Source organism: Schistocerca americana, chromosome 3 (genome assembly GCF_021461395.2).
Source record: "Schistocerca americana isolate TAMUIC-IGC-003095 chromosome 3, iqSchAmer2.1, whole genome shotgun sequence".
NCBI classification, from domain to species: domain Eukaryota; kingdom Metazoa; phylum Arthropoda; class Insecta; order Orthoptera; family Acrididae; genus Schistocerca; species Schistocerca americana.
This window is the reverse complement of record NC_060121.1, coordinates 620,708,875-620,730,644: the sequence shown is the minus strand read 5'-3', so window position 1 is coordinate 620,730,644 and position 21,770 is coordinate 620,708,875.

Sequence of the window (21,770 nt, the reverse complement as noted above, 5' to 3'; positions counted from 1 at the left end):
GTGCGTGTGTGTTTTCGTGTTCACGCACAATTTGAATCAATACTATTAACATTAGAAGGACAACCAACAATAAATGTTGCATCAGATATGACCGTAAAGTATGGTAATGCGATGGGAAGTTACAAAGTGAATTTTTACCCAACCCACGTCCTGCATATCACATTAACTAAGTAATATGTATTAACTCCATCATATGGTTAGCAGAGACAGTGCGTTTTTGTTGTCTAGGCTCGCGACAAGTCAGCGATTAGCAGTGCCCAATGCCGCAGCGATTTGTTTATGTTGGCTGAGTTTGGGCACTGCAGCGGACGATTCGCCATAAACAGAAAGAAATCGCCTTGGCTCTGACTGCAGTGAGCGGACATCACTGACTGCGTTTTCTTATAGTAACCAACGTGAGACTCTACTCACAGGTGCCACGGAGCAATTGCAACGGGTATCACGTCATTAGTCGTCATAATATTAACCAATGATGAAATGTCCACTGTATTTGAAACCCAAGAAAATAGGAACTTTGTCACAAAGGAATGTGAGGTGGTATCAAAATTTATCCAACATACAAAATTTGACTGCAGGGCTTTCATGTAAGCAGTAGTAGCACACACGGAAATAATATGTCTTCGAAGCGTATTTTTCATTCCCTCTTCTCATATCAACACCCTTGTTTTAGTACGAAGTGAGAAAATAAATACGAAAAACTAATAATCCTGAGAAGCATATAACTCATTTCCTCTTCTCATATCATAGCTTTCGCTTTAGTATGAAGTAAGAACATAAACAGTTTATGGTTCTGTAGCATAATAACACACCAGATTCTTATCGTAGGCGCTATCGGAAACGCAAAAAAGCAGGGAGCTGTCCATTCTTTTGTCCAACAGTCTGTTTCCTCTCATGCATTACTCCCGCTCGGAGATTCTTAATTGAGGACTTGTGGGCATCAAGTTCTTCAGCAGAATAAGCCTTATGTTATTGTGCTAATTACGGTATGGAAAAAATGCAACAAAGACGAGTTCCCCTCGAGCAGTGAGGATATTTGTACATGTCTGTCTTCAGTAATGACTGCCAACTGCCACAACACTTCACAGAATCTATGCGGCAGGCAACACAATTGTGGTAGCACTTCAGGCTTCATTCAGTAAGACGTCAGGAGATGGACGGAAACGTCAAATTAAGTTGCTTTCCGAGTCGTATTTAATACTGAATGAGGTGTTATTAAGGTAGTTGAGCGTTCTGGCAATTACACTTTGATAATTCCCATATCAGTATTTCGATAGCCAAAAGAACCCGTTAGTGTGAAACCATCGGGAACTGCATTAATATCAGACTGCAAGAACCTGAGACAATACGTGGACTCTTCTCTTCGTTGGGTGACCTATTACTATTATTTAGGATTCTCTCCGTCCTAGGCGTAATGCAAATGGAACTTCGCATTCATGAAGCGCTTTCCGCTATTCTTGACAAACAAAAATGGTTCAAATGGCTCTGAGCACTATGGGACTCAACTGCTGTGGTCATCAGTCCCCTAGAACTTAGAACTACTTAAACCTATCTAACCTAAGGACATCACACACATCCATGCCAGATGCAGGATTCGAACCTGCGACCGTAGCAGTCGCACGGTTCCGGACTGCGCGCCTAGAACCGCGAGACCACCGCGGCCGGCTCTTGACAAACATCAGAAATTTGTAATCACTGCGAGTTGCAACTGTGTGATGATAATGGTACTGGTTGTCAGTAGTTGTGGTGTTGTTGTTTCAAACTGCTTACAGTAACGTTAATGGTGCTTCTCTTTATTTGGCATCAGCTTGAGTAAACTGATTTAACGAACATAGTACTCCATTCGCGAGCTGCTAATGATACAGTATGACTACAAAGATCATCGTGCGGGTATTACATTAATTCAGCAGTGAACTGCTTAACAAACATTACCCTCAGCTATGCTGCTGGAACGACTCATTACACAGGTACTCTATGTGGCACTTGGTTAAGTTATCATTTCGCTGCAATCCTGCTTCTACTGTTCGTAAATACTTGTATACTGACCACTCGTTATTTGACTAAATATGCGCTACAATCTGATTGGCATGTATATGACATGGGTTAGCGCCGTCACAAAGCAGTGACAAAGGGTTGGATGCTGTTGAAATCCCGTTACATTTATGGCAAGACAAATATTCGCAAATCACCTCCATTGCCTCAAAAAACAATTGTATTTTAAATATCGAAGGACCGACGTCCACACTGCCACAGTGCGTTGAAATACAGCAACGACGGCTGGTGAAAATTTGTGACCGACTGGGCTTCGAACCTGGAACTCCTGAACTCCTTCTTACTAGGCAGACGTGCTGATCGCTGTACCATTCTCTCTCTCTCCTCTCTTTTTTTTTTTTTAAGAAGACTTTCAGCACCAGGTAGGCGGAAGCAAAGCCCGCATCTCGTGGTCGTGTGGTAGCGTTCTCGCTTCCCACGCCCGGGTTCCCGGGTTCGATTCCCGGCGGGGTCAGAGATTTTCTCTGCCTCGTGATGGCTGGGTGTTGTGTGCTGTCCTTAGGTTAGTTAGGTTTAAGTAGTTCTAAGTTCTAGGGGTTTATGACCACAGCAGTTGAGTCCCATAGTGCTCAGAGCCATTTGAGCGGAAGCAAAGAGGGCAGGGGTCGAAGCTCCGGGGCCTGGCCACAATGCCTCCCCCATACCTGAGTAGCTGCATTATTCCCATGTATTCCATGTTTGTTCCCATGTATGCCTTAAATTGTAGAACAAAATTTGAGTAGTAATTAAGGTAAAGTAAATTACAGATTGCCGCATCCAATGGCGTGCATTCCTTGTAGAACATAACTTATAACAATGAAAAGGGTGACGGAAAAATATGTAACAAACACTCATTCAGAAATATATTCACAATTTAAGTTATTATGCACTGGATGCATATGAGGTCTGTAAGGAAGCTATATATTTTTCAACAAATGAAAGAAATCTCGGAGCCGGAGGGATTTTGCCAAATGAGAACAGTTCTGATTTTAGAACCATCGTAAAAGAAGATTCCAGGAATAAAAAGAAGTGAAAGAATAGTATTCTGCTTATAATCAATAAAACTATCCACCTCTTTGTAGCCCACATTAAGCAGTAGTTAAAAAATTTTGAAACCATTCTTTATATTTGTTATTCTTCATCAGCTTAAAATGTTCTTCTGCAATATAGAACATGTACTCTTCTAAGTTCTAAGTTTTGTTTGTTACGACGTAAAACACAAACTCTTCCAGAAGCCACGAATAACTGTTATTCTTTGCGGACGGACAACATATCCAGTCGGGTTGTAAAGCTTCAGTTACCGGTATACAACTTTCTGCAGCTCTGTTGATAGTGCTAATTTCTTCCTAGTCCAGTTCCAAATTCTGATTCTGTTTACACATAAGAAGATGTACGCTACAGTTTCTACAAGCCGACATTTGTCGCAGTATGGAGATGGTCTCAGTTTGATTTTCCATAATCGTTCCGCCGTGGGTATCGTTTCCTTTATAATGTCGTACCATACGGCACTGACTCTAGTTGGTAGTATTTTACTAGTGATATTTTTCCAGGCGTTCATCCAGTTTTTAGTAGGTTAATTTACCAGAATTTAGTTGTGAAGACGATGTCTGGTAACATAATCAAAGACGGTAATGGTGTTGGTTTGTGCTGGTGGAAGTCTTATACAGTTCCAATCGACATAGTACTTTCTGCCATAATGCAGGCTGGCATCAATATGTGCTACATTAACAGGAGCGTTCCTACCCCCAGGATCTAACGAGAGGAACAGAAGTTTCCTGATGCCTTCTACATCTACATCCATACTCCGCAAGCCACCTGCCGGTGTGTGGCGGAGGGTACCTCGAGTACCTCTATCGGTTCTCCCATCTATTCCAGTCTCGTATTGTTCGTGGGTAGAAGGATTGTCGGTATGCTTCTGTGTGGGCTCTAATCTCCCTGATTTTATCCTCATGGTTTCTTCACGAGATGTACCTAGGAGGGAGCAATATTGACTCTTCGGTGAAGGTATGTTCTCGAAACTTTAACAAAAGCCCGTACCGAGCTACTGAGCGTCTCTCCTGCAGAGTCCTCCACTGGAGTTTATCTATCATCTCCGTAACGCTTTCGCGATTACTAAATGATCCTGTGACGAAGCGCGCTGCTCTCCGTTGGATCTTCTCTATCTCTTGTATTAACCCTATCTGGTACGGATCCCACACTGCTGAGCAGTATTCAAGCAGTTGGCGAACAATCGTACTGTAACGTACTTCCTTTGATTTCGGATTGCATTTTCTTAGGATCCTTCCAATGAATCTCAGTCTGGCATCTGCTTTACCAACAACCAACTTTATATGATGATTTCATTTTAAATCACTCCTAATGCGTACTCCCAGATAATTTATGGAATTAACTGATCCAGTTGCTGACCTGCTATTTTGTAGCTAAATGATAAGGGATCTATCTTTCGATGTATTCGCAGCACATTACACTAGTCTACATTGTGATTCAGTTGCCATTCCCTGCACCATGTGTCAATTCGCTGCAGATCCTCCTGCATTTCAGTACAAATTTCCATTGTTACAACCTCTCGATACACCACAGCATCATCTGCAAAAAGCCTCTGTGAACTTCCGATGTCATCCACATGGTCATTTATGTATATTGTGAATAGCAACGTTCCTATGACACTCCCCTGCGGTACACCCGAAATCACTCTTACTTCCTTAGTGGCTTGTTTTATTTTAAAACACGTCTTTTATCCCAAGTCCTCCGTTTTGCCTCTGCAAAGTCACCGTGCGGAAGAATACTTTGAAGATATTTTGTTCCCACACATACCAAGACACTACAGCTAGTATTTTCTATGCGGTGACGTGCGGTAACAGTAAGACTGCTGCGACATGATACATTTTGCTAACAAGGGAACCTCCGCATCGCATCCCCCTCAGATTTAGTTATAAGTTGGCACAGTGGATAGGCCTCGAAAAACTGAACACAGATCAATCGAGAAAACAGGAAGAAGGAGTGTGGAACTGTGAAAGAAATAAGCAAAATATAAAAACTGAGTAGTCCATGCGGACGACATGCAATATCAAGGATAGTGTAGGCTCAGTAGCGCCGTCGTCCCGTGGTTAGCGTGAGGAGCTGCGGAATGAGAGGTCCTTTGTCCAAATCTTCCCTCGAGTGAGAAATATACTTTCTTCATTTTCGCAAAGTTATGATCTGTCCGTTCGTTCATTGACGTCTCTGTTCACTGTAATAAGTTTTGTGTCTGTGGTTTTCGGCCGCACTGCAAAACCGTGCGATTAGTAGACGGAAGGACGTGCCTCTTCAATTATAACCAAAAGCATTAGATCGCAAGGTCATAGGTCAACCGATTCCTCCACAGGAAAACACGTCTGATATATTCTATACGACACTGGTGACGGCACATGCGTCACATGACAGGAATATGTTGTCGACTCACTTGGCGAATGGGTAAAAAGATTCTTCTACCTTGCCCGATTTAGGGTTTCTTGTGGATGTGATAATCACTCCCAAAAAAGTGATGAAAACATAAGAGTTTGTGACATAAACTGAAAATAATAAAATAAACTTTTCACTCGAGGGAAGACTTGAACCAAGGACCTCTCGTTCCGCAGCTGCTCACGCTAACCACGGGACCACGGCGCTCCTGAACTCACACAATCCTTGATCTTGCATATCTTTGGCGTGGACTACTCAGTTTGTACATTTTTCTTTTTTTTTCCATAGTTCCACACAACTTCTTCCTGTTTTATCGATTGATCTGTGTTCAGTTTTTCCAGGCCTATCCACTGTGCCAACTTATAACTAAATCTGAGGGGGGTGCGATGGGAAGGTTCCCTTGTAAGTATGTATGTATTTGTAAACTGAAATTTCTGCAATTGGTCTAACGATCGAATGTCATGGTCGTTCAGCAAGGCTCCGATGACATTAAGTTCCCACTCCCAATTTTTCGTAGCCATGCGCTTGAGATTCACCCTTAACCACAACCCGAGTTGGAGTCTCTCTTCAGATACATCTAACCAGTGGGCACCTATTGCACTATTGTAAGAGCTGAGATGCAGTATTTTGGATTTAGAATTTTGTAAATTAGTGGTAAGATCTAATGGGACAAAGCTGCTTATGTCATCGGTCCCTAAGCTTGCACACTACTTAATCCAACTTAAACTAACTTACGCTATGGACAACACACACACACACACACACACGCTAGAGTGAGGGCTTTAACCTCCGACGGTGGGCACTGTTGGGACACAGCAGCCAACCTCTCTCCAGCACCTACCTACACACCCTCCTAGTCAGACGCGAATTCCCATCTTTGCCACATACTACATGCGCAGTACCCCCCCCCCCCCCAACCCCCCCACCTCCCCCGCCACGTCCATTATTCCACTCGCTCGCGACCACACTGTATGCCCGCGAGGGTTCGGGCGATGACGTGCGGCTAGCACTGAAAACTTTCGGTGACCCGTCGAGACCCGAATAACTATACAGGATGTTTCAGTAGGAATAGTTAATATTGTAGGAGGTGGTAGTATAGACAAATTTCGGAAAAAATGCCAAATAGTCCAACTTTTATTGCGTACATAGAGCTGGGTTCAACGCATTTTCGTTTCGTACGTTGGTCCTTACAGGATCCAGTTGTCAACACTTCCTTAAAAATGAGCTACCAGCGTTATTGGAAGAGGTTTATTTGGCTAGAAGAAAGCGTATGTTCCTCCAGCATGACGGGGCTCCTGCACATTCTAGTTGCCAGGTGCCACATTATCCTAGCCTAACATTTCCCGGAAGATGGATCAGTAAATAGGGGCACTTTTCTTGCGCTCCAAGGTCCCCGGATCTTATCTCTTCGGATTTTTACCTGCGGGGGTAGTTAAAGGCGAAGTCTACAAAGAAAAAGTGAACCCAAGAGCCGATTTGATCGTTCGGATTATGAATAGTGCAGCCCTCATAACAAAATGCAAAGACGACCTCAGAAGAGCTACACGTGGTGTTATCAACAGAAGTCAAATGTGCATTTAAGTTGGTGGAGGAATTTTTGAAAATCAACTTTGAACGTCCGCATTTACCTTTGCTTTGAGTTTGTTAGGGTTACAAACTAACAGCTGTATCTCTGTACTCAATAAAATGTGGACGCATTTATGTGGAATTTTTTTATGCAATTCGTCTGTACTACCACCTGCTAAAACATCTACTGTTCCTCCTGAAAGACCCTGAATATAGATGTATGTGTGGTGTCTGTTCTTTCGGACATGTCCGAAAGAAAAGGCACTACGAATCCGGGTTCGATCCTGGTCGGGCACAAATTTTCATCTGACGCCGTTGTTCTATTTTAACGCCCATGACAGCCTGGACATCTGTCCTCCGATACTTAATTGATTAACAAGGCTGTCTATTTCGATTTATAGTGTCTGTTCTTTCCGAAATGTCCGAAAGAACACACACACATTTTTATCTTAAGTCATTTTTATCTTAAGTGTTATTCGGAAAATGTTTGACAACTCAGTGATAGTGCCGGACTGGAGCTGCATCAACCTACTCATTTCACAAGGTATAGTTGTAATTTTCTAAACAATTCCTGTTTAATAAGTGATAGCGACAGTGTCTCTCATCGTTTACTTTGTCGGAAACCTGCTTCTTTCTGCCCTAGCCTGTACTACAGCAATGAGCGATTGCTCACATTCTTGATATCGCACTGGACGTGCTACTGCAACTGTAGCCAAAGATTCAAAACCAGCTGGAAAAGTATATTTCAAGTCAAATGGTTTTGCTTCTCCCCTACTGTCATTGAAAACGATCACAACGAAATTAAGTATAGGAATCCTACGAAACCCTTGAGTTCATACTGTGGTGCTGTGTAGATGAAAAGTAGTAGTTTTTCACAAGTATCAGATGACTGATGGAATTTGTCAGATTCCACTAATTATGACTGCATTATTAATTGTTGGTTCACAGGCACTATTCTGCCACTTATTGCAGCTGTTTTTTCAATGTTAGGGCTGTAAGGATAGAAACATCAAATTTTCGCCATATGGAATGTTCTAATTCACCTTAAGTCTTCATGTTTCGAGCAAAGGCAGAATATCCGTCAGAAAAGCTGACAACAATAAGCCAGGCCATGCCTGTCTTCTGGCGGATGTACCAATGACAGTGATCTCAATAACAATATTGTACAGCAAAGATACGTTGCCAACTCAACCATTGGAGAAGCTCCAAAATTGTGAATCGCGTGTGGTGAATACGCTTTCAAGGTTTCGGTCCGATTAAGACAGTAAAACATAAATAATTGTCGCAGTTATTAATTTATGACATTTAGTTTGCATTCAGTGTATCGATGTACTACAAGTAATTGCACTCTAACCCCTAAACCTAGTTACAGAAATGAGAATAAGACTCATTGACATATAACGAGGATCTTGAGGCCCTTGCCACCCGCAACTTTGAGACAAAGCTATGGTCACTTCGAAGGTCACTCACAGAACACATCAGCTGATATCCTCCCTGGCAGTATAACTGAAACTTGGCAACAGCGCAGAATATGTTTGGCAACTCTGTGACCGACGAGTTACTTCCTTGATGGCACAGAACCATCCTGCTAAATTCACTTGATATCATCGTGTCATTTCAATTCAATAATGTGAGTGATTTGCTCTTGACATGTGACATACAGATATCAGTTAATACTTTTAAGTCAACGAAAGTCGTTCGACACTGGAAATACTACTCTCGTCTCTTATGTCTGCCATAGCGTCTACTGAGTCCATTACTACGTCAAAGACACCCCATATATTCGCTATCTCCTAGGCAACGAGCTTCGCTATCACGTGCGTGCTGCCTTTGTTCGCCTGCCGGCCAGTGTGGCTGAGCGGTTCTAGGCGCTACAGTCGGGAACCGCGCGACCGCTACGGTCGCAGGTTCGAATCCTGCCACTGGCACGGATATGTGTGATGTCCTCAGGTTAGTTAGGTTTAAGTAGTTCTAAGTTCTAGGGGACTGATGACCTCGGATGTTGAGTCCCATAGTGCTCAGAGCCATTTGAACCATTTTTTGAAGTCAAATGTCGGAAATATCTTACTAATTCGTGGTAAAATAGGCTCAATCGTCTTACAGATACTCCATGTTTTATTAAGGTAGACTACCGTCGTGATGATTCTGTAGTAAGCTGAATTTAATTTCTATTACTACAGTGAATATTTTAATTTTTTTTTCGCGATATCTAAAATAAGCTGACAATATTAAAGCAGATTACAAGTTGTACGCCGATAGAAACCTATTTGTCATTAAACCAGTGTAGTTTGAAGATTGTTTTCGCCTAGAAATGAATTGCCTTGACGGTTAGTCGATCAAGAGCGGGAAAGGTAAAATTTTACGAGTATATGACGAGAGGGGCAAGTGCTTGAGAGAGGACTTCCTTATCAACAATCAATCTCCTGCATAGTTTTGTTTCTCAAATCAGCATTTTGCGCTAACATGTAGTAGCACAGGTAATGTAGTTTTGTCGCTCGATTTTCTTACACTGCGACCGAAAGGTGTCTCAGTTGTTGGCTACAAATTGCAGCTGTGATGCACACATCCCTTGGGACAGAATCCGTAACCCAAAACACTTTTTGGAGCTATCAGATGTGAAATATTATGTTCACACTAGTCTTTGCTCGAGTTTACTTCTTTTGGTGGGGCTCAGCCTTTCATTTCTTCTTAGGAAGTTAACGATAAAGGCATCATAGATCGTCACCAGTAACAGTACTGCATAGGAAAGCTCAATGGGCGTCGTGATGACGTTCAATAATAGTCACTCCGTTGATTTTTGTTGTTTTGAACTAGAGCATGACGTACTCCTACACCAGACTTCTGAACTTTGCCTGTTGAATGCAAATGCATGATGGTTAAATGGTAATCCATCACATATATCAGTAGTCGAGACTTCCTTAGTGTGGAAAATCATTCATGTCAGAACGATCTTTGTTGATACAAGAATATCTTTTTCTGGCGTATTTTTCCCAAAAGCACTCGCTCCACATACAGTTCAAATCTTACTAGCTGCCTCCTCTGAATTCATTCCTCTCTTATACCAAAAGTAAATATTGTGTTGCAGATGTTACACCTTTTTCTACTTGCGGCTCCATTTTACAATGCTTAACCGTAGTTCCTTATTTTAAAATATGCAAAATCCAATGCTTAGCTGCAAGATCATAACTAGAACCACAGATTCGGAAATGGCAGTTGATACATACACTGACAACGTAGCGCCGCGTTCACCTTGACGGCGCCGGATTTCAGGCGGCGGGTGGCGTCTGGCTAGTGGCCGGTAGCAGCTGCAGCGAGGAGAAACTTTCGAGCGTAAGCTGTTCTGATCGCGACTTAGCCACGAGCTCTCCTGCGGAATTGTTTCTGCAAGTAAGTGATTTTGCTGGTGGTTAGAATATGAAGCGAATTATCTTCGATGTTCAATCAGACTCCTAACTTTAACGAGGACCGAAATGTGGGGAACAAAATATAGTTGTACGCCAACAAACGACCATGAGTTTACAGTGCACGACGATTACCACTAGACCAAGGGCTCACACATTCCGATACCATGTTGGAAGTAGACAATACTTCCTCCTAACACTTCCGCATCTTACAGTGTTGCCAGATTGTGCAGATGGCCGGACTTAGAGTTGTCAGGGGCGGTCAGTTTTATTGGCCACCTTAAGTGAACGAATCGGACTCAGTCTCTTTGGCGGACGGCCGGCGGTCAGTTTGTATGTCTAAGGCTGTACATATCGCTATACCTTGAGTTTCGTCACTTCATTGTATCTGTGGAATCTAGAATTAGGATATGATACATGTGATCCCAAAATTTCTCAAAAAATTGTTGAATCTCGCATAAAATCAGCGGCGATTTCAAGTAGCACAGGAGCCGCTATATTAGGTCAAAAAAGATGCAGCACTGCTGAACGACGCATAACAGGTAATGAAAGATAAGTTTGCAGACATGAAGGTGAATCACCCCAGTGGAACGATTCTGAATAACCAAGACCGAGAAACTCACTACAAGTACTATCAAATATGATGGTATGACAGCGTTCATCGACGCTGACGACATAGAGCATCATGAGTTGCTGCCAAAAGGTCGAACTATCAATAAGAAGTACCACTTACAAGCTAACGCCGTTTGCGGGAAAAAACGAAAGACAGGATTTGTGGCGAAACAATTCAGGCTGTGGCACTACCATACTCCACCTGCTCACACCGTTTCCTGTTCGAGAATTTTTGGAAAAAAACAATACTGCGATCATGTCTCAGCCTCTATATTCGTTGGGTATGACCCGGTGAGAATTTTATCTGTTCGTGAAGAGAAGCTCAAAGATCAGCTGTTTCCCAAACATAGATGAGATTAAAAACACTTAGCTGAGAGAACTAAAAAGTTTCCGGAATACTTAATTTCGAAAGTGAAAGCGTTGGCACAAGTGTGTAATACCAGATGGGGTCTATTACTAAAGGAGTGACATCAATATAGATGAATAAATAAATTGTTTAATGAAGATACTGTTCCCATTATTTTTTGAACTTGTAGCTCGACAAAGAGGTTTGCTACATTATATTTCCAATCTTGGTACACGATGCTTATTTCCAATCAGGCTATTAATTTAATAAAGTACATGGAGGTAGCCTAATTTACAAAAACATCCTTAATCAGACAAATGCAAAGCAGAAAACATCTATAAAATAACTGTACTACACATCCACACTTGAGAGAAAACGTGTTGCATCACACATATCAGGCAATTAGATCTGATGGTGCAGTGACAATCATTTGCCATTTTGGCTTCGCCAAATAAATAAAATTATGCTATGGAAAGAGCACTACTGAAGCGTACTTAATGAAGAGAGAAAGACTCAGTTATACTGCCATGCAGCGATAAAAATAGTGTCCCCATCGACGCCCACTGGATATCGCCGCTAAGCGTCAGTTTGCATGCTTTCAAAGACTTCCCTTACAGCCGAGTATGTAAGAACTTAGTTAACATTTTATATAACGAAAGTGGAAGATAAAATGGAAATCATTGTGTTTGCACGTCACATAATAAATGTAATAGGAAAGAAGACTTTATTGTTACAATCACCTATGTTAAATGGTTGCGTAGTCTCTTTACACAATAAAAGCAATTTAACAACAGAAAGGATTCGAGCTCACTAGTGAAAATATTATCAATTGAAGACAATAGGCTCAATCTAACACGCCTGCCAGACGTGAGCTCGCGGTAAAGCACAGCCACAACAGTAAAATGGAATAAAAATGTCACTGGACGCCACAGAATTAATGCTACACGTCATCCATAAATCAGTCATTACTATATGTTAAAATAAAGTTATAAAATTGAAGTGTCTAAAAAGATATAGTAGCATGTATGTCGCATCAGGAATCTGAGGTAACCATACGATATAGCTTCATAACTGTTCATGACATTTCAAATGTTTGGTTCCTAAATGAAACAAATTTTTTAGTAGGCAGGCTACGCTCGTGCATTCTGCTCATTAATCAAGAGTAGACAAATGGCTCACATGAAAGCAATGGAACGACGTAAAAACAATACTGCAAAACAGTATTATCTATTCTTGTTATCTGTTCTAGTGACCATAAACAGTTTTTATTACCGGATAGGTTAAACAATTTAGTTAGTATACATAACAGCTTTGTAGAAGTCAGTCAGTATTAAAACAGACACAGAGAAAAAGAGAGGAAAAGAAGGGAAAAGTAAAAGCCTCGAAAAGAATCAAGAAAATTCATAGAAACTTATATACTGCTCTCCCAATCCGTTCGACAACACGAAAAATACTAACTGTCATTAGACACAAGAGACTCATCATTCGTTATCAACTTCTAAGCACCAAGTGTAACCAGGAAACCTTGCTATATATGGTGTATGTACTACTCGAAATATTCAGAAGCATTGGATTATACAAATGTATATTTTCTGGTAGCCATTTCAATTGCCATATGTCAAGTGACAAAAATTTTCCAAATTTGACAGTAACTTATTTGTGTCACAGTAACAGTGGATTTAAAATTTAAAAAAAATGGGAGGAAAGGGGGAATGGACAAACGTACATTCAAAACATAATAACAACAATTATCCTTTTCTAGCTGAACAGTCTGTGGCAACAGGAGGCTGCCGTAACTTTAATGGCAACCAAATGGCAATCAAACTAAATAAAATTAGTTGAAACATAAAATTCGACTACGTACGTGTAATATGGCTCTGAGCACTATGGGACTTAACATCTATGGTCATCAGTCCCCTAGAACTTAGAACTACTTAAACCTAACTAACCTAAGGACAGCACAAAACACCCAGCCATCACGAGGCAGAGAAAATCCCTGACCCCGCCGGGAATCGAACCCGGGAACCCGGGCGTGGGAAGCGAGAACGCTACCGCACGACCACGAGATGCGTGCCGTACGTGTAATAACATTATGAGGTGGCGTACTGTATTAGAAAACGATTGAAGCTGTGGCTGGTAAAATGTCCTACATGGGCCTAATCTACATACGTTACATGATCCAAGGAGCAAATATTGTCACAGATTGCTGGAAACCTTTTAGTGACTATGGCATAGTTTGTAAAAGAGATATTTCCGTGAATCCCGAACACGAATCGTACTTGGTACCTCTTTGGTGACCTTCGATAGTCCGCTACTTCGTTTAGATTTCCTTAATCGTTCCTTAGCTGCATGGAACATTATGAGCATCAAAATTGCTTGTCGTAACCACTTGTCGGGTACTGTGTAGTGGCAATCTCCGTCACAGCACACACACACACACACACACAGCTGTTTGTTTGCTTCCGTCCAGGAAGCCAGCAACACTCGCGGTCCCTTTGTGGGCGCGTTTCCCAGGGGAGCCCTAAAGTGCAGCAGACGGGAATTTTGTTTGCGCCGAGTGCCGTGCTGCAGCGCGCAGGCTGGCCCGCGCTGGCTCGCCCCGGCGTGGCGCGGCCCGCAGACGTGCGGTATTCCCTGAGTGCCTTCCTCACCTGGCGAAACTTTCTCCTCTGATGTATAACTTAGCATCCACTGCATATAATGGACCGAGAGTGAGGCCACTTTGCCTAATACACACGGGCTGGCTCGCGCAAGCAAAGCTTACCTAGTTTACTCCGCTGTTTGTGCAGATGGACATTTTTTCCGCGCGGAAACGTGTACCCGGGAAAGAAGTGGAATGTGTGGGCTGGCCACGTCAGCAACGTTTGCTGCATTTTGATGTAGTCTCTGGCAGTTTTATCGCGCTTGCCACTAATGGAAACATACGCCCACTCAAGAACGCAAGCGGTAATCCACTTTCGTGGTACGAAGTACCTCACAACTTGCATCCCCAATGAAGCGCTTTCATACCGATTCACAAGCCTTGTGTACTACAAGGTTGCCAACCAGAGAGATCTGGCACACTAGTGAATACACCTTTTAATATCTCCATCCGGCTGTTGCAGCTTTCGTTGTTCTTGAATCACTTGGTGTGACTATCATGAAGACACTCAAAGAACAGGACAAGGTCACGATCCTTACCTGACATTGTCAGCTGTATTGAGAGCGCTTTCAAACTCTAAACAAGGTGGTTCTTCTTATTACAGAAGTTTATTCGCCCAGATCGTACAAAATTAGCTTCAGCGAAATTAAATCGCCATCTTTAGATCAATTGTATAAAAAGAAAATTTACAGGGCCAGTCCATTTCGTCGACTGTTCACATTAACTGGTCCAACTTTAATGCACACAAAGGTACAATTAAGGAGAATTCTAACGCCAAACCAACATGAAATGCATATAAATTCAAAGTAAATATTCTTTATAGAGACGCCATTCCATAGCACCGTCCCTCGTCGTACAAAAACAGAATAACGTAGCAAACAGTGCACAACAGTTAAAAATAAAATATAGAAGACTTGTATCAAATGTTTCCATGCTGTGCCCATGGGATGACATCTGATAGGAAACTGTTATGAGACATTGAATGGAATACATCGTGTTTTGACGCAATACCAGTTGACAGAAGTCTTTTACAACGTACATATGTAGTTGGAAACCAGGTATATAAAACTTTTACTTTCGTGGGTTTATATTAGGAATACAAAAAATGTAAAGTGCTTTACATTTTATTTCGAAGACATAACTGTATGTTGTAAAAGACTGCTATCATCTGCCGGCACCTCTAAACACGATGTATACCATTCATTGTCTCACCCTAAGGGCCCTGGTTCGACCCGGCTGGGTCGGAGATTTTCTCCGCTCTGGGACTGGTTGTTGTGTTGTCCTATCATCATCATTTCATCCCCATCGACGCGCAAGTCGCCGAAGTGGCGTCAGATCGAAAGACTTGCAACAGGCGAGCGGTCTACCCGACGGGAGGCCCTCGTCACACGCCATTATTATTATCTCTTATTGTACGACGAGAGACGGTACTACGGAATATCATTTACTTCGAACTTGTATTCGTTTTACACTTGTTCGACGTTAGAATTTTTTATAATTGTCCCTTTACGTACATTACAGTCGTGTCCAGTTAATTTGAACATTCGACGAAGTGTATTGACCCTGCGAAGTTCTTGTTTCCTATAAAAATGATCTGAAGGTGGTGATGTCAGCCGGCCGGAGTGGCCGAGAGGTTCTAGGCGCTACAGTCTGGAACCACGCGATCGCTACGGTCGCAGGTTCGAATCCTGCCTCGGGCATGGATGTGTGTGATGTCCTTAGGTTTAAGTAGTTCTAAGTTCTAGGGGACTGATGACCTCAGAAGTTAAGTCCCATAGTACTCAGAGCCATTTGAACCATTTTTTTTGGCGATGTCATTTCGCGGAAACTAATAATAATCTTGAATTTTCATGCGATCTGGGCCACCAAACTTGTGTAAAAGAAGAACAGCGGCGTTTGGATAAGGTCAGGTTTTTGTCCCCATCCTTACTAACATTAAAATTTAATGTCAACAAATCATCTGCGCATGGGATAAGTAGTTGTGGAAAAACATGGTGTCAGAAGCCTCTCACGGTTCAGGCCTTGATTCGTTACTGCTTCCCCTGCACGTCAATGATGCTTCAACAGTGCTTCATTCCTGCAACCGTGGTACACTCTTTATACCACCTGCCTACCTTCGTTGAGAACTTTAAAGATGTACCTGTACAGTGTGTGACCTTTTTAGTGTGTTACATTGTGTAGTTCTTGATAAGAAGACAAATAAGACCACAGTAGCTAGATCTTCTAATTTTGACAACACAGTGGGAAGCTGAACGGCTTCAACAGAGATGAATGGTGGCTCCGTTTTTGGAATAGCTTTGTAAGTAGCTAACATCTTGCATAGTATCCTCTTTATGTTACAAAAGTAACAGGATTCCTTACGTTGTGGACTACGTAGCTAAGGTAGGTGTTCCAAATTAACTTATAAGCTCATCGAGTATACAGAGTACCCAAGTGGGGTCACCGGAGTCCTAAATAAAATTCTTTTCCTTATGACGTAGTATTACGGTAATGGTGTCTGGAGTTCATCAAGCCTCTTAGACATTACTTTCTTCAGTACTGTATCTTTGTCCTGCTGACGCATAATCAATTATATTGCCATTCCTATAGCATTCTCGAAGACAACCTGCCTCTTATATGGTAGACTGAAACTTTTCTCTCCTGGATCGTTGCCATCTTTAGATCTTATTTCATCTGGTGCTGTCAACAAAGTGCTGGACACAATAATTTCTATTCGTGATATGTATACTGCGGAATATACCCTTGCGTTAAGTTTAGCGATCATAAAATATTCCATTACCCTATTGTCCACACAGAATGTAGTGAAACGTCAAAATATAAATTTTCTGAGTAACCATACAACCTCTGACGTGTCTCACTTAGTCACTGAGTAATTGCACTCATCTTTATAGAGCAATCGTTGATAAAATGTGACTCTCTCATGAGGGACCATCCCATATTCTTCATATTATTGGAGCAGTTCTACAGCATGTTCCGATTTGAGCTGTCAGTCATCATAAATAACGCATTAATACAGGTTCGAAAACAGAAGTGCAGTGAGTAGTGTGATTTTAGCCTTCTGAAAATCTTCATGTGTCTTTGTGTCTCTATTCCACATAGTACTGTTTCCAGTTATTATGCATAACAACAGCACTGATAACATGTTAAGGTTAATCCGAGTACATACCTTAGGATAGATAGATAGCTAGATTGTAGATAGGCGCAGGAAACTCTCTGACTGACTTGTTCTTCCCTGGACGCGGTTGAATTCCATCTGACATGATCACAAGAACTTCAAATCATATTGCATGTCAGATTTTTGAGGTTCACATTGACACCCGATGCATGGAATGCTTTCAGTAGCTCCCAAGACCTGATTATCTGAGACCAGAATTTTTTACATATGAAGACGCCATCCACATATAATTCGAGGTGTTTCTTTATCGGCGATAATGGTATTCAACACTGTTGTGAATTCTGCAGAAGAACCAAGCGATAGTTTTTTAAACTGATAACACTGGCAAAGCAAAAGAATGTCTTTACTCACAACATGAAGAGTGGAGCTCTATTTTCCAATAACTTTCTCACATATCCACCGAAGAGAGCACTCTGCCATCGTAAAAATTGAGGAGTGAGTCTTTGAGTGTCTGATATCTATCTTCCTCGGGTATAATGATCGTCTTTACTTGCCTTGTGTCAAGCACTAAGCGGATCGAGCCATCTATCTCTGGAACCATAAAAGTAATGGGCTGTTGTACAAGCTTATCATATGTTGGATTGCTCTCTGCTGCAGAATCAAGCCCATGATCCATTATTCTCGTATGGCTACTAATGCTGTTACTAATGCTATTCTGCCATTGGATGTTTCCTGATCATGTTTTAGGGTGGCATATCTATCTCATGAAACTGCAGCTCTTCCTTATTCTACTGAGATTGCCTACATGGTTCAAAAATGGTTCAAATGGCTCTGATCACTATGGGACTTAACATCTGAGGTCATCAGTCCCATAGAACTTAGAACTACTTAAACCTAAGGACATCACACACATCCACGCGCGTGGCAGGATTCGAACCTGCTACCGTAGTGACATGCTTTACATGTGAGATTATTAGTGTCAACTACTATGCCCTAGAATCTGTTTGCGTATGAAGCCACTTATTCTCGTAACTTTTCATGTGATGGCTCGTAATTTCTAAATTGCCTTTCCTATTTTACACCTACCTGATTACGTCGATTCCCTGATATATCAGCGTAGCTATCTTGCTTGTCAACCAGCGTTATATCATTCTGTAGAAACGTTATCTGCTGGCCAACTTCTTTCTTCTTTTCTGATAGCTTCTGCATATATCTATCAACCTTTCCTACTTGTCCATGTCAAATGTATTTATCTATTCACATTTCCATTAACACCTGTATGAAACTGGCCGCATTTATCCAGACTAGGGTTTGATCTACAGTCCCGTTTTGTAGTGTCACCGGTGCGGCTTCCTGTTTTCGTTTCTGCATCGAAGCAAGACAGACTTCCCTACTTACCTGCAATGCTTCCTATAGCAACAAACAGCGGCACTTCATTGTTGAGGTGCTATTTTTTCATGAGAGCCACTAACACACCACTGTCCCGATACAAAGTTTGCTGCAAAGCTTGCTGCTTCTTCGTAACCATCATAATTGAGATCTTTTGAAAGTAAATCATTAATCATTCACGTTAAAATCACACAACGGCGAAAAATACAAGTTACGAGAGAACGGCACACAGATGTGCACATCAATAAAGGTAGATTATTCAAGCCAAATGCATAAAAGAATAAAAAGAAGAAAGTAAATACGTTTTTTTTTTCCGATGTTCTGATTATATGAGGTCTGAAGCACAGACGAAGTACGTGGATCAGCCTCGTGGCTCCTTTGCACGCTACAGTGGACAAGTTCCTGAAACTTCATTAGAATCTAAACTGATTTGCCACAACTCACGAAACTCTTCGGCTGTTTTACAGAAAACACGCGAAACTCGGATCAATGTTACTTACTCTTTTGCCTTCTTATCTCTGTCTGGATTATTTAAGTTTTCCATGATATCCTTAAATCGAATAAATCTCTTTTACTTTAAGTTTATGGTCTCTAATTTTTTATCATCAGACTACGGGTTTCCGTTTATAAGGATCATCTTCAGATCAGTTTTACAAAAACAAGTCCTTATGTACTGCAGCCATAGTTCCCTTAAGTCATTCCAGGTAGATGCCGGGACGGTTCTTTTGAAAGGACACGGCCTATTTCCTTCTCCATCCTTGCAACAATCCGAGCTTCTGTTCCGTCTCTAATGACCACGATGTCAACGGGACATTAATCTCTAATCTTCCTATATGGCTAAGGGTGAAGCCTGTATGACGGTATTACTGATGTTTGAGAGATTTACGCCATATCACTATTTTTTCCTTCTGTGTTTCACCAGTAGACAACGTGATCTGGATTCAATGAGGTGTTTGAACCGTATGAATGGTTATCAAATCATGGACTAGCTTGTAGTATTCTTGCAATAATTTTAATCAGGCCAATCAGTCCCTTGTTCCTAGACCTAAGCTCAACCCTCTTCTTTACTTATATCGCTGTGACGTCGTCTGAACAACGAGGTACCTTGTCACCGTTAGTACCTTATGGCAAACCACAAGTAAGGAAAAACGTTGTCAGTTGCAGCTAGGAATGAGTGACGTCGACGTAGACGAGCTCTTAGAATTTCCATTCGTCGCCACTGCCGGAAAATTATTTACGTCGGAGCGTAGTGCAGCCCACTCAGTATTCAACGCCTGCGACTACGTCATCGTCTTAGCTCACCAGGTCTGGCTACGACCTAACAAAACTATTAGTCATAACTTTATGTCAATGTTTATAGTCAATCGTTCATTGCTACGAGGCTAGCATTCTGTACTGTATTAAGTGAGAAGTTATAGCGCCCAGCGACAGCAACAAATATGTAGTATAATTCCTGTGGACATGGACTGTTTCCAAATTAAGTATTTTAGATCGTTAAAATTTTAATAGAGTGAGTCTGCATTTTCTGTGTGTTGTAGTATGCGCTCGACCTCCTCCAGAAGGAGATCTAGGCTTGCTACGACACACTTTTCAGGACTTTCGAGCGGACATGGTAGGCAGGATGTGGACGTTCGGGTGTGAGAGATGGTCCGGTGACTAAGAACACGATTCGCGTATTTTCAGAGAAACCAGCTTGGCTTCATTGCCATAATTGTACCACTAAGGGTACAGAAGAATGAGTTTACGGCGTCTGGAGGCTGCAAACAGATAGGGGGAGGAACAGTGTGACTAGATCGGACGAGTTGCGACCGAGAAGACAGCGAGCGATCGGAATCGCAGCTCGCTCAGAAGTCTTCCCTGCGTCCCCCATGTGACAATTCTCATGCCTGTGATTGGCTAGCGGGGGACCTTTAAATGAACTAGTCTACGCAAGCGACGCTCTCCGAAGGAATTACCTCGTCGGCGGTACCTTCTATGAGAATGTATTCACGTGAACTGAGCGGGGTAGGTAGTGATATGAACAACGATTAGGAGTTAAAAAATTAAAATTTCAAGATTTTAATCCATGAATAAAATTACTTCTCCACTCTATCAGTCTACCGTGCACAACATTACAGGTACCAGTGGGTTGTCAGCCTCAAGTAGGAAAAAGTGTGTTATTTAGACGTTATGCAAAAGACTAATTAGTACTCTATATTAACGATATAAGAGACAATCTGAGTAGCCGTCTTAGATTGTTTGCAGATGATGCTGTCATTTAGCGTCTTGTAAAGTCATCAGATGATCAAAACTACTTGCAAATTGATTTAGATAAGATGTCTGTATGGTGCGAAAAGTGGCAATTGATCCTGAATAAAGAAAAGTGCGAAGTTATTCACATGAGTACTGAAAGAAATCCGCTAAATTTCACATAAATCTGATGGTTGTAAATTCAACTTAATACTTAGGTTTACAATTACAAATAACCTAAATTGGAACGACCACATAGATAATATTGTGGGTAGAGCAAACCAAAGACTGCGATTCATTGGCAGAACACTTGGAAGGTGCAACAGGTCTACCAAAGAGACTGCTTACACTACGCTTGTCCTCCCTATTCTGGAGTACTGCTGTGCGGTGTGGGATCCGCATCAGGTGGGACTGACGGATGACATCGAAAAAGTACAAAGAAGGGCAGCTCGTTTTGTGTTATCGCGAAATAGGGGAGATAGTGTCACAGACATGATACGTGAATTGGAGTGGCAATCATTAAAACAAAGGCGTTTTTCGTTGCGACGGGATCTTCTCATGGCATTTCAATGACCAGTTTTCTCCTCCGATTACGAAAACATACGGTTGGCACCCACCTACCTACATAGAGAGAAATGATCATCACGGTAAAATAAGAGACATCAGGGCTCGCACGGAAAAATTGAAGTGCTCGTTTTTCCCGCATACCGTTCGTGAGTGGAACGGTAGAGAGACAGCATGAAGGTGGTTCATTGAACCCTCTGCCAGGCGCTTTATTGTGAATAGCAAAGTAATCACGTAGATGTAGATGTAGGCTGAATTTTTACCTTTATTTACTTTAACCATTTCCAAAGTATACTCTTCACGCGATTTCTTAAAATAATTTCCTTCATTTCAAAGGCCTCCCATAATGACAAATCCTCTCATTTCAGTTCACCAGACTAACTGTTAGGAAACTGTGTTGTCAGTTCATCGGAGAACTAAACTGAATAATGACCCCGT